This window comes from Phacochoerus africanus, chromosome 10 (assembly GCF_016906955.1).
Source record: "Phacochoerus africanus isolate WHEZ1 chromosome 10, ROS_Pafr_v1, whole genome shotgun sequence".
In the NCBI taxonomy this organism is placed as follows: domain Eukaryota; kingdom Metazoa; phylum Chordata; class Mammalia; order Artiodactyla; family Suidae; genus Phacochoerus; species Phacochoerus africanus.
Genome location: NC_062553.1, coordinates 58,754,270 through 58,766,775, shown reverse-complemented (window position 1 = coordinate 58,766,775; position 12,506 = coordinate 58,754,270).

Sequence of the window (12,506 nt, the reverse complement as noted above, 5' to 3'; positions counted from 1 at the left end):
CCATTAAAAAGATTATAACAAAGACTCAAAACTCCAAAGAAGCGTCCATGCATAGCAAGTTTCTCTCTCTGTCCAGTATTCAGGAGCACTGCTTAATTTGCCTTTCTGTTCCAAGTGGAACTGAAGACATTTTAATGAAATTAATTTCAAGCCTTTATTCATATGTTTTGACAGCAGCTATCTCCTGACTATCCAAATAAATCCTATATATAAATAAATCTTTAATAAATTATAGATGTTGTGGTCTCTCTCTCTCTCTATATATATATATGTATGACCTATACTTACATACATTAAGCATGAATTCATAAGTCTTCCTCTTCCTCATTTACTATTTACTATCAACAGGAAGTCTGTTAAAACATTTATATGCATCATCTAATGTAACCCCTACAAGCACCTCATGAGATAGATACAATCAACCTCCTTTTAAAAGCAAAAAAGTGAGACTGGAAGATCACTCAACTTGTCCAAAATTTGAACTAACAATAAACAAAGCTGGTATTTGAACCTAGTTTTCCTTAGGTTGAAAGTCAAATGAGGAGTTCCTGTCTTGGCACAGCTGAAGTGAATCCGACTAGGAACCATGAGGATGTAGGTTCGATCCCTGGCCTTGCTCAGTGGGTTAAGGATCCGGCGTTGCCATAAGCTGTGGTGTAGGTTGCAGACGCAGCTCTGATCTGGTGTTGCTGTGGCTGTGTCATAGGCGGCAGCTGTAGCTCCGATTCGACCCCTAAGCTGGGAACCTCCATATGCTGCAGGTGTGGCGCTGAAAAGACAAAAGACAAAAAAAAAAATAAAGTCAAATGAATTAATAATTTAAGTGTTTAAAATAAAGTCATAAATGTGTTAGAAAATAGATGAGTACTTTTTAATTTTAGGGCTAAGGAGACAATGACTTTCTAAAGCATGAATTTCTAAAGCATGAAACATTGCAAGAGAATATAATGATGGATTTGACTGCAAAAAATGATTTTCAATGACTTGGGAAAACAAATCTGAAAACTTGGGAAAAACAAATTAGTGTCATATGCAATGAACAACAACATATTAAACATTAAAAAGAATCAAAGAAATCAATTAAAAAGTACTTAATTGAAATAGGAACAGAGACATGTATAAGATATTTGCAAAAGAAGAAATACTAATGGAGCATTAATCTATAAAAGGATGTTGAAATACCTTGTAATTAACCATGTAAGATTCTATAAAAGTTAAAAATCATTTTTAATGTATGGAATGGTCAAGCATCTCCAAACGAAAGATACAGAGACCAAAACATTTATAAAAGAAGTTTGCTTTCAAAGAACTGGAAAAAAAAAAATGTCCAGGCTTTAAAAGCACTGGGCATCAAGTTAAAAAAAAAAGTTATTGATTTAAAAAAAAAAAAGCAAGCAGAATTATCACATTTACTGAGTTTGCATTTAGCCTGTTTATGGTGAAAAAAATAACAATTATCTTGTGTTGTCATCATTATATCCACAAAGGTATGGTCTTATCTTCAGATGAAAGCTGTGCAAAAATCAAGGATAGAGTTGTTTTCATTAGAGAACTAGCAAATTATAGAAAATGCCAGGACTTTATCCAGTTTACAGCCTAGAACTAAACAAAGAGACCGAGTTATTTATAGTTTATCTCTCTGTGCAAAGTGTTTTGTTTCATTTTGCTTTCTGGCTAGGTGACATGATGTACATACTCTTCCTAATGGATCCAGGATTGTATATATATTGTTTCCACAGTTTAAATAGTTGAAACAGGCCTATGTCCTAAGAGATGTAGGAAAACAGGAAAAATCATGTACAGATTACATAAGAGCAAATCAACACAATTTCCCAGCTTAAAAATAAATTTCAAAAGAAAGAATGCCTTTTAATTTAGGAATTTCCTTCTAGAAAAATATAGTACAGATTTGAACAAATGAACCACAATTTATATGTCAAGAGAAATCATATGACTGTCTATTTTATCCAAATATTGGCTGCAACTTCTACATGTCACTCCTAAAGAGATGGGTGAAATAAATTTTAGTATATCCTTTAAGTTGAATAAATTCTCTCATCCAAATTTATGATTTCAGTCTCTTTATTGGAAATTGGCCAATAAATATAAGGAAGTAAAGAGGTTATTAAAGCATGTTGATCACAGTTTTGAAAATATTTATATAGCAGTATAGATATGAAAGCCTATACACCAAATTTTAAGCATAATTAATATTTAATAATCTTTTTCTGATTATTTTATATTGAATACTTATTTATTAAATGTAAATAGATGAAAAATCAATTTCAAAATATTGTTAGAAGTGTGACAATAGATTGAAATAACACTAAGTTTGCTAATCATTTAAATTTTAAGCTGAAACAATTTCTAACAGTTTAAATGGTAAAATCTATATTTTCAGCTATTCCTTTATTAAAAATTTCAAACTAAATATGAAAACATCCTTTACAGGTTAAATAATCTTTACCAAGATGACTTTGCTTTAAATAAAATGTAAAAACTTCAAATTTTCTTATGCTTCATAAAAGATGCTATTTTGGTTCTTGCCAGCCTAATAATAATAATAGGGATTTTTAAGCTTTAGTTTCTTTTTTATGCTTACAGGGTAAATAGTGAATTGGCATGCAAAAATTGTATGTTTTTGACAACAATATCCTGCATTTACCATTAGAAGTAGGAAAAGTGAAGCTCATGTGTTTTATAGGGACTTAATATATGTATTTTATTATAGAAGAAACATCCTGTGTGAAAGCATTATGACAGAATCTTCTAATACCTTCTGAAAAATAATCATATGCTTTCACTCTTCTCTAACTCCTCAAACTTTTTCCTCTCAAGCTGTCCACACATCTTTTTTGTTGCATATCTTCATTTAACCCAACTGGACAGATAAATGCATTATACCATAACATTAAAAAATTGAGCTCACTTTCTCTATAAAAATGTTAAAGTATATTTTTCTTGATATTCCATAATATGTGCTTAAATTTATATGTACCCTCTGAAAAACCTAATTATACTTCTGAACATCGTTAGTTATGGGTGGCTAAGATTAATGTTTTCTGACCCTTAATTATTCAAATTCACTGCTTCTTTTATGTTTTATAAAATAGTCAACATTGGCATAATATATATAGCTGTTCAAACCAGAAAGATTGGAGTGACCCTTGACATAAGCAACCCATCCCCCTACAAGGTCATCAAAACCTTTACCATTAGGTTTCCTTCTGTACAAACTGTCATGTCTTCAGGTGAGATGTTCTTCAATTTCACATCAAAATACTGCATGTCATGTATATGTGTCTGTATATATGTGTATTCATATATTTATCATTTATGTTCCAAGCAATATGTCAGTTATCATCACCTCCCTATTTACAAACCAGTATTATTCCCAGGAGAAAGTAAAGTCCCCATTTTTCATTCTAGTTCAGATATCTAATCACTCTCCCTCAAATTTTATAGACAAGAGAGCAGCATTTTGCTATTGAGTGTCTTTAAAATATTACTCCAGTCCCTCTCCTTTATGCATCCCCTTTACCACTGTCTTATCTCTCAGAAAGGGGAGATAAAGTTGGAGGGAGGTGTTTGTCTTGTGCCCCCTGAGAATGTTTAACAAAGACTGTAGACATTTCTGGTTGTCAGAATTGGGGGTGTGGGTAATACTGGCATCTAGTGAGTAGTAGCCAGGGGGGGCTCCCAAACATCCTTCAGTGCATGGGACAGTCTTCCACAGCGGAGAATTATCCAGCCAAAATATCAAGAGTGCTGAGGTCGAGAAACTCAGCCTTAGATCAAGTCATCACTATCACCGAGACAACTGCAACCACATCATAATTGATCTCTCCCCATTAATCTTGCTCCCATCCATGTCATTTTTAATGCTACAACTAAAATGGCTTGTCTGTAACTTAATATAAGCCTGTGTATTGTACTTAAGACTTTAACATCTCCTGACCGTAAGGTCTGACAAGGCTTATAAGAGTCTTCATGATTTGGTTCCTTATTTTTTCTCATTTCCTTTGTTATCATTTACCTTTCTTATACTAAACTCCAGCCCTCCTGGAGTTGAGGTAGAAGTGCTTCCCATTCTTTGAACATCCATCCTCTCTCTTCACTGTCTGGCTCCCAGCATTTTAACATGCTCTTCCCTCAGACTGATACTGTGACACTCAGTGTCAGGCCTCTTTCCCTTCAGACAAGTATCTGCCACTAAGGAAAGGTGGGATGAAGTCAAGGATAGGCACAGTACAAATCACATCACTGGAGTTCCTGAGAGAACAGGTCAGGCTGTTTTGAGACCTAAAACACAGTCCATTTTCTACTTTGGGTATTCAGTAGATGTTCGATTTTGTTGTTGTTGCTTGCTATTCCTGCTTTATTTGAAACGCTATAAGAATATTAAGGACAGTTTTCCCCCATTTGTTTCGGCACTGGAGCCTGGAGTTATCATCCAACTGGGATGGAGCAGCTAAGAAAGAAGCACTTCCTTTCTTTGCAGGCTCCCTGGGGGTCCCTGTGGTTCCAGGCTGCAAGCAAACATGGAGAGTCATGTGTCCATTCAATATCTTCTATCTATTTAATAGCTGGAAAGTCACAAAATGATAGAGAAAAAAATGGAAGGTTTAGACACCAGAAATTCCCCCTGCCAAATGTTGAGCCAGAGGGGAAAACCAATAGGAACAAAAATTTTGGTGATATTAAATGTTTGACAAAAGGTAGAGAATAACACATTTTTCCTTCATCTTTGACTTCTGAATGCTGCCATGAGAAACCTATCACTTAAATATCAATGCTTCTATTTTTATTTTTAAAGTATTTTATGACAAAAAATCAATTATTTTGCCAATCTGAAGGAATAGGGTTGTGTTTTTAAGAATAAAAATATTCCACCGCCTGCACACATAGAATCCACATTTTTCTTACATCACACAGCTTGATATTTGTCGACACTACTGCCCAATTTCTCTTAGGTTTATTTTTAAAATCCTCCTATCCAGTATGTCCACGTAACTTCATAGCAGGTTGAACATACTTTTTTTCTTTTGTGATACTATGGAAATAAAGATCATGAAAATATATACCAGCTATTTCCATGCCAATTTTTAATAATTATCATTTCCATGTTTAATTTCCCCAAAAAAGAAAACTCAAACAGATGCTACTCCTTAGAAAAGTCTTCCCACATAGGGAATTTGAATTTCTATCATTCTGATATTTCTTTTAGTTATCTGTAGTAAAAATAGTAACATTTAAAGGGGAGGAAAAAATAAGCTTTTATCTTATTGACATATTGAAAAAGGAAATATAATGAGTTCAAGTTTGATAAAAATGTCATTTTCAGAAAATACATAAGTACAGTTTAAGTGCTAAAATCGAGTATCTAAGTGATTATATTTAATTATATATTTAAAAATTATTTTCCAGATAAAGGTAGGCACTTGCAAAGCATTCCCAAAATCCAAAGAAACATTATTTCTCAGTTATAAAACTCAAGTACTTTGAATTTTTTTATTTTGTTTTATTGACTTTTAGAGAGGGATGGAGATAATAGCTTTGAGGAAGAAGTAACTATGTGATATTTGCTATGTGCTACAGAAGTATTTAAAATTGCATCCCTGCCTTTCTTAAAAAAGGCTGATTAAAAAAATACCAAGTGAAAACTCCATTCTAATTTTATCCTATTTAAAAAAGGAATTTATTCAAGTTATCAGAAATTAATCTATCTAATGGGAGGTTAGATTTTATTGGGTGAGTAGTAGACTATAAATGGGGAAAATCAGTTTTTTAAGTTATGTTCACTTGCAATGTGGAATTACAGAAAAAGAATGAATAGTTAGAAATGTAGTACAAAGTAAAAATGAATATGATAGCTTTGATCTTAGATATGATAAGAAGTAAAAGGACTGTTTGGGAGCTTTAGATTTCAGAATATTTGTTCTTTTTTGTACTAGACATTTAGAATAGAAAGAAAAACAAGATATAATTCTCACCAAGAAGGACTTCATATCATAGTGAAGAAAATGTCAATTTGTAAAAACTGAGACAAGGTGTACTAAATTTTATAATGGAGGTTTTTACGGAAGACAGTGGATTGTAGATTAAAGAACTATTCTATTAGGATGAGCAGGGAGTGGTGATATTGAAGAAACACTTTCAGGTGAGATAAAATTCACCTGGAACTCATTGGCGGTGGGTCCACACTGGTACTGTATTCATAGAGGTTAAGCATGAGCAGGGGCAGAGAAGCAGTGGAAGTACAAAGAGAAATTACTGTGCTGTATGTGATGGATGGAAATGTGTTGGTGGAGCAGAGTTTGTTACTAAGGAGAAGTTGGTAATGTATTTGAGATCATGTTTGAATAAGCTTTAGGGTCATAGAAATATTTTGAAGATTATTGCATGGATAGTAGAGGGTTCTGTTACTTTTTTTAAGTAGTGTGTGGAATGATCAAATGTTTGTCTTAGAAATTAACTCTTGTGAGGTGTTGGTGAGATGGTGTTTTGGGCAGAGAGGCCAGTGTCAAGGATAGCAGCTATAAGATAGTCATTGTTATTTAGACCAAAGAGAAGAGAAGAACTGACTGCAATGATTAATAAAAGGAGGACATATCTGGAAAGCAGAAGAAGCAACTGGCGTAGGAGACTGGTATGCGTTAGAGAAGAAGGAATCAAGATGGCCGTAAATAGTTGTTTTGTGACATCTTGTCCTGGTGAACTATGGATTCTTCTAATCTCAGAAACCACCTATGATGAAATTTGCATGACTTCTCCTTTTTTTTTTAACAAATAATTTAATTCCTCCTTCTTCTGGGTTTTATCTATACTTTACAGATGCTTCTGTTGTTCTAATCACACTGTATTGCTCTTGTTTAGACCTCTCAGGCAGGATGGAGGTAAGAATAAGTGAAAATAAACAAATTATTGAAGGAGTCTAAGTGAAATTATCCAAACTATTGTCAAGTAAACAATTGCCATGGATGCTATCAAATTAAAAATGAAAGACTAGATTTTTATATGATCTTCAGGTTCTAAATCTATAAGGCATAGAGAGTAGAAAAAATGAGCAGTTGAAATTTCATTTTCATAAACCATGTTATAGCTACAATTTCTTCTGTTTTCAGTGCTGTCAGTTGAATGTGAGACATTGTCTTAAAGCTATTTCATTTCTCCTCCTTCCTCAGACTTATTGTCTTTATTGTTTAAGAATGTCATCTCTTCCATTTAATCATAAAATGAGTTCTTTAAAGTAATGATTCTTTTAAGTTTATGATTATAAAATTAATACCTGCTTACTGTGGATACTAAAAATTGAAAAAATATATAAAGGAAAATAGAATTGAAATATAATCCCACTCCAGTACATAGCCATTATTAACATTGCATTAGTGATTCTTATTGATCTCTATGTGTCCTGTCCTCTTGTATGTATTTATATACAGGCCTCTTTATTGGTCAATTATTAAGAATTTGTTGATTACCTCAGACTGTATATCACCAAAATATTGTCACTTCTCTTGAGATTCTACATTATGTTACAAAAGTATGTTGTACTTTAGAAATATCTTAGCTTTCTAAAAAAATTATGGACAAAAGTGCCACAAATATCACAGGGGCTGTTTATACAAGGTTCTTTGTTAGAATCTATACTCCACTATTTCTGTGGGTGATATTTATAACAAATACAGATAAGGAAAGGAGAATCAAACTAAAAAAAAAATTTGGGGAGTGGAAAAATTCCAAAACTTTAGTTTGAAAGTTAGTAGCCTGTCAATTTAACAATTTATTAAGACATATGTGGTTTGTGAAGTCTGGATTTGAAAAATAAAAATGGATGTGTGTAATTTCAAAATTGTTCTAGTAAGTGGGAAATTGCTATTGAAATTTATGGTCAAGAATTGATTCCCTGGAGAAAGAATCTTATAATTACAGCTCTTTTCTGTTTAACAAGCTGAGCAAGAAATAGCCCTATTAGAACATAGTATTTTATTATTATTATTGTTTCCATAAATTTGGAAAATGTGACATTAAATTTTTTGTAGCAGTTCTATTAAAGATCATTAGTATTTTTGATTTTTATTGTTAAATAAGTAACCAGAAATATAATCTTTTCTTAGATCATGAGCAAAATGTAGAAGTTACCTATTTTTATCTCATCTTGTTTTCTTCCATGGTCAACTTTCAGCTAACTGAATTATTCAAAAATACTGAAGGACATTGTTTATATTATGCTTAAATATCTAAGTGAATTTGTACATTAATTTTCATTTTTCTTATTTTTAAACTCTTCATTATTTCTGTTAGAATAATTTCAATGTTAACAGCATTAGCAAGTCAAATGTGAGAAATGCCAGGTATTAGAAAGGCTGGTTTTGAAAAAATTGTGTAGGGAGAAAAAAATGTCTTTACCATAGAATTTCTAAATAGAACCTACCAGCTTGTGCTTTAATTAAATTGCAAATGTTTTTCCTTTGAGTATTAAGTATTAACAGCTGGTGAGTGGTTGGATTAGCAAAGCTGTATATGAGGGAAGAAGGAGAGGAGTTAGCCATTTTTCCATAATGTCTCACTAATTTCCAATTCTTTTTAGGCCACTTAACACACTTACACATATACATACGTACACCATGTTCTCTTATATGCTCCTTTTTTTGGAACAGGAATACTAGATAGAAATTTTGAAATTGCCCAGAGTTATATCTCCTGTAGAAAATGTCCAATAGTTGGTGGGACCTCCCTGAGGCTTTTATTAACACACTGCTAGATCTCTCTAACCACATGGGGAGATGGTGCTGGTGGTCCAGCTGGCCAATTTATTGAAACCAGGACAAAACCCTAGTTTCTATTTAATTATCTGTGACATTGCTACAACTCTAAGAAATTGGGTTGCCTGGTAATTTTGCTGCATTGCTGAATCTGTTACAAGGTGAAAATGGTGAATTCAGAAAATTCATTGAGTTACAGGCCTGGAATGAAACTTTAGTGCCTACTTCATTCATCTCCCTGCCTTAATCCTAGGTCTGCAGTAAAGTAATCCCCAAAAGATAGACATCTTATTTTTATCTTTAAGGAATGAGAATCTGCAATCTTATTTGGGACCCACATCTCACATCTCTCCATCATCTCAGCCAGAAAGTTCTTCCAAGCACCTGTACAAAGTTTAGCCAAATTATTACTTGTTACTTCTCATTGAAAATGAATTGAACTCTCACTCCTGAAGATGTAATGTCTATTACCAGAATAAAAGTGAATATGTCTATTAAATTTTTCTTATAGTCTTGCTATTTAAACACCTACATTTGTGATATAGGAATGTTCCAAATTCCATTGACTGTTTCCTGAATACTGTGTTTTATCCAAAGCCCCTTTAATATTGAGATGAAGAATTATGTGCATAATATAGGTTACATCACAGAGCTATTCTTGTTTTTTTCTGAAGCACTACCAGATGACTTAATTGTTGAATTTTTTTTTACCTAAATTAAACACCAGTCATAATTATAATCTACATTTTAAATTCATCAAACTATTTTGAACTTTGATTGAATTCCCTTAAGTGCATTATTCTGTCCAAACTGAGCTCAATCCATAAATATAGACAACACCTGTATTTATTTTGTCTATTTAAAAATTCCTTTTAAAAATTTTTTGTTGTTATTTCACCCCAAAACACTTTTTCCCACTGTATAGCATGGGGACCCAGTTACACATACATATATACATAATTTTTTTCTCCCATTGTCGTGCTGCGTTGTATCTAGACATAGTTCCCAGTGCTACACAACAGGATCTCATTGTTAATCCATTCCAAGAACAATAGTTTGCATCCATTAACCTCAAGCTCCCAATCCCTCGCACTCCCTCCCTCTCCCCCCCCAGGCAACCACAAGTCTATTTTCCAAGTCCATGATTTTCTTTCCTGTGGAAAGGTTCATTTGTGCTGTATATTAGATACCAGATATAAGTGATATCATATGGTATTTGTCTTTCTCTTTCTGACTTCAATCAGTTAAAAATTCTTTATTTGTATGCTTTGCTTTGAATTGTGATCTGAAATTTGAACAGAAACATAAAGGAGTACTTAATAATAGCTACTAACTATTTCATAGAAAGGAGAACTAAAACTCAGTGATTAAGGAGATTACTCTTAAATCACCATAATGTTTTCTATGATTTCAAGATGTAATGAAACATACCATTCTCCCCTTTAGTTCACTTTTTGAAACTACTGTATCGAGAAAAAATAAAAGATAACCAAGAAAAAAAATAACATACCACCACTATTTCCCTGGGAGGTGCACACACACAATGATACTTATAAGAATTACCTTTTGTGGAACATATTTTGTGACCTCATTGGCTTCCTTGTCCGTGGAAATTTAAATGTGTAGAATCCACAACTATTCACAACGATGTGCTAGGGCTTAGAAAACATAACTAATATAATAGAAATGACAAAAACAACATAAAGTAATGACCTGAACCTAGATAAATATAAATAAACACTGTGAGCTGGCATATACGTGATCTTCCACACCACTGAATGTGGGTTAAGAAGCTAAGTGGACCAAGACAGGAGCTTGAGGTGCTTGCAACTACCATGAAGGAAAGAAACACTAAGGCTTGTGTTGTTGTTTGTTTTAATCAGTGTTGTTGGGTTGCATCTATTACTCTAGAAGTTTGCATAGAAGAGGCCTTTCTGGGAAGTCAGAAATTAATAGGAAAGAGTTAAAACTACCAAAAGAAAAATTGGGTACTTGCTCTGTTTTCCAGCTCATTCACAGGAAGACAGCCATGCTGAATCTAGGTGGAGCCAACAAATAGAGACTCCAAAGTTTGTGAATGTTCTCTTTAATAGAAGGAGGTAGAAGAAATTGTCTATGTAAAATCTTTTAAGTTCTGAGCAGAGGGGTAGAAATCAATGACTCTCTGCAAAATTAACACTTCTCCACCAAGGCAAGACCTTGGCTTGTATGATGGGATCATGTAGAATTGCGCAAGCTTTGCTAGAAAATCTGGGAGTCGAGTCTAAAGGAGTTGTGTGGAGATGTGCTGTATCAACTCTTGCTCTGTGAGGCCACTACCTGGATGCTAAATTTCTTTATCCTTGGCTAAATTAATTGAGAATGTATAATCTGCAGTATATTATTTTTGTCAATCCATTGCACAGTCCTATATGTGCCAAATAAAAATCCGTATAGATGTGGCACAGATTGCATATTAAGTCAATGATTATGTAGTATAGAAAATGTAAAACTAACATTTTAAAAGTTAGGAGGTATATGCCAGTACTGTCTGTGTGTGTATGTGCATTACTTAAAATGAAAACCAATGCTAAATTTGCAATCATTGATTGATGTGATAAACTATACTTGAAAGGTTTTCAAACACTTTAGAGGAAGAGCATAAATTTCTTATTATTGTAAAAAAATTATTTTATAACATTAGTCATTTTTCCTTTTGTTCAATTTATACTTTTAAAAGTCCACTAAAATAGTTTGCTGACTAGGTTATACCTTTGGTGATAGTGGCAAAGTTAATAAATACTATAAAGGCAAAAGAGGGTCTTTTAGCTATTATATCAAAAGCTTTTACGAAAGACAAACAATACTCAAAATTATAATTGCCAGTGTTTATATTGTACTGCCCTAGATGATTTAGTCATCAATTCACTTAATTCTAACTATAACCTATTGGATGGCGTCCTCAAGATGTGACCACCCACTGACCCTCAGGCTGAACCCAGACCGTGGATGCTCCTCCCACCTCCCTGTGCTTGCAATGTAAGTTTGGCTTTGTGTATTCACAGCTGTAGCCATTTTCAAGTACGTACCTTTGCGAGAACAATGAGTTCCTGAGAGCATCTGAACTGAATACATGACTGCACCCAGTTAAGGTCTCTGTATAAACTTTTAAGATACTGGCGTGTGGGTGCAGAGATCTTCTTTTTTGGCAGCTGCCCATGAAAAGCCTTCTCTGTAAATTCCCTTGCTTTTTAAAGCTGTCACCTACCAATCTGAAGTGGTCTGCCCCTCTTTTTCATTTCTCCTTGTCATTGTATATGGGGGCCAATATATAAACCCTGTGTGATGTGTACTCTTATGATCTCCATTTTACAGATGAGGAGACTTGCTCTGAGTTAATATTGTAGAACTGTTACTGACTGGGGTTCTTGGACTTCTTCATCAATAGAAATTGATAAGGGGCCAGATGAGGAATTCAGACAAGGCTTTATTAGGACTTGTGCTGAAGCAGGAGGAAGTGAAAACAAGTAACAGATTTTTTGTTGTGGAGCAGGGGGAGACAAGCAGGTTCCTTAAGTGGGATGAGGGTAGGGTTGGACCCCTGGGTTGAGCCAGAGGGGTAGCTGAGTTGGTCTTCCCACCCTCTTGGTTGTGCTGTGTGCAGGGATCACGTGTAGTACATTAATCTTGCCACTTACACTTCAGAAGTGGCTTTTTGGTCCAATATCTTGTTTATAATTTTCCCCAACTAGGCATGAATGC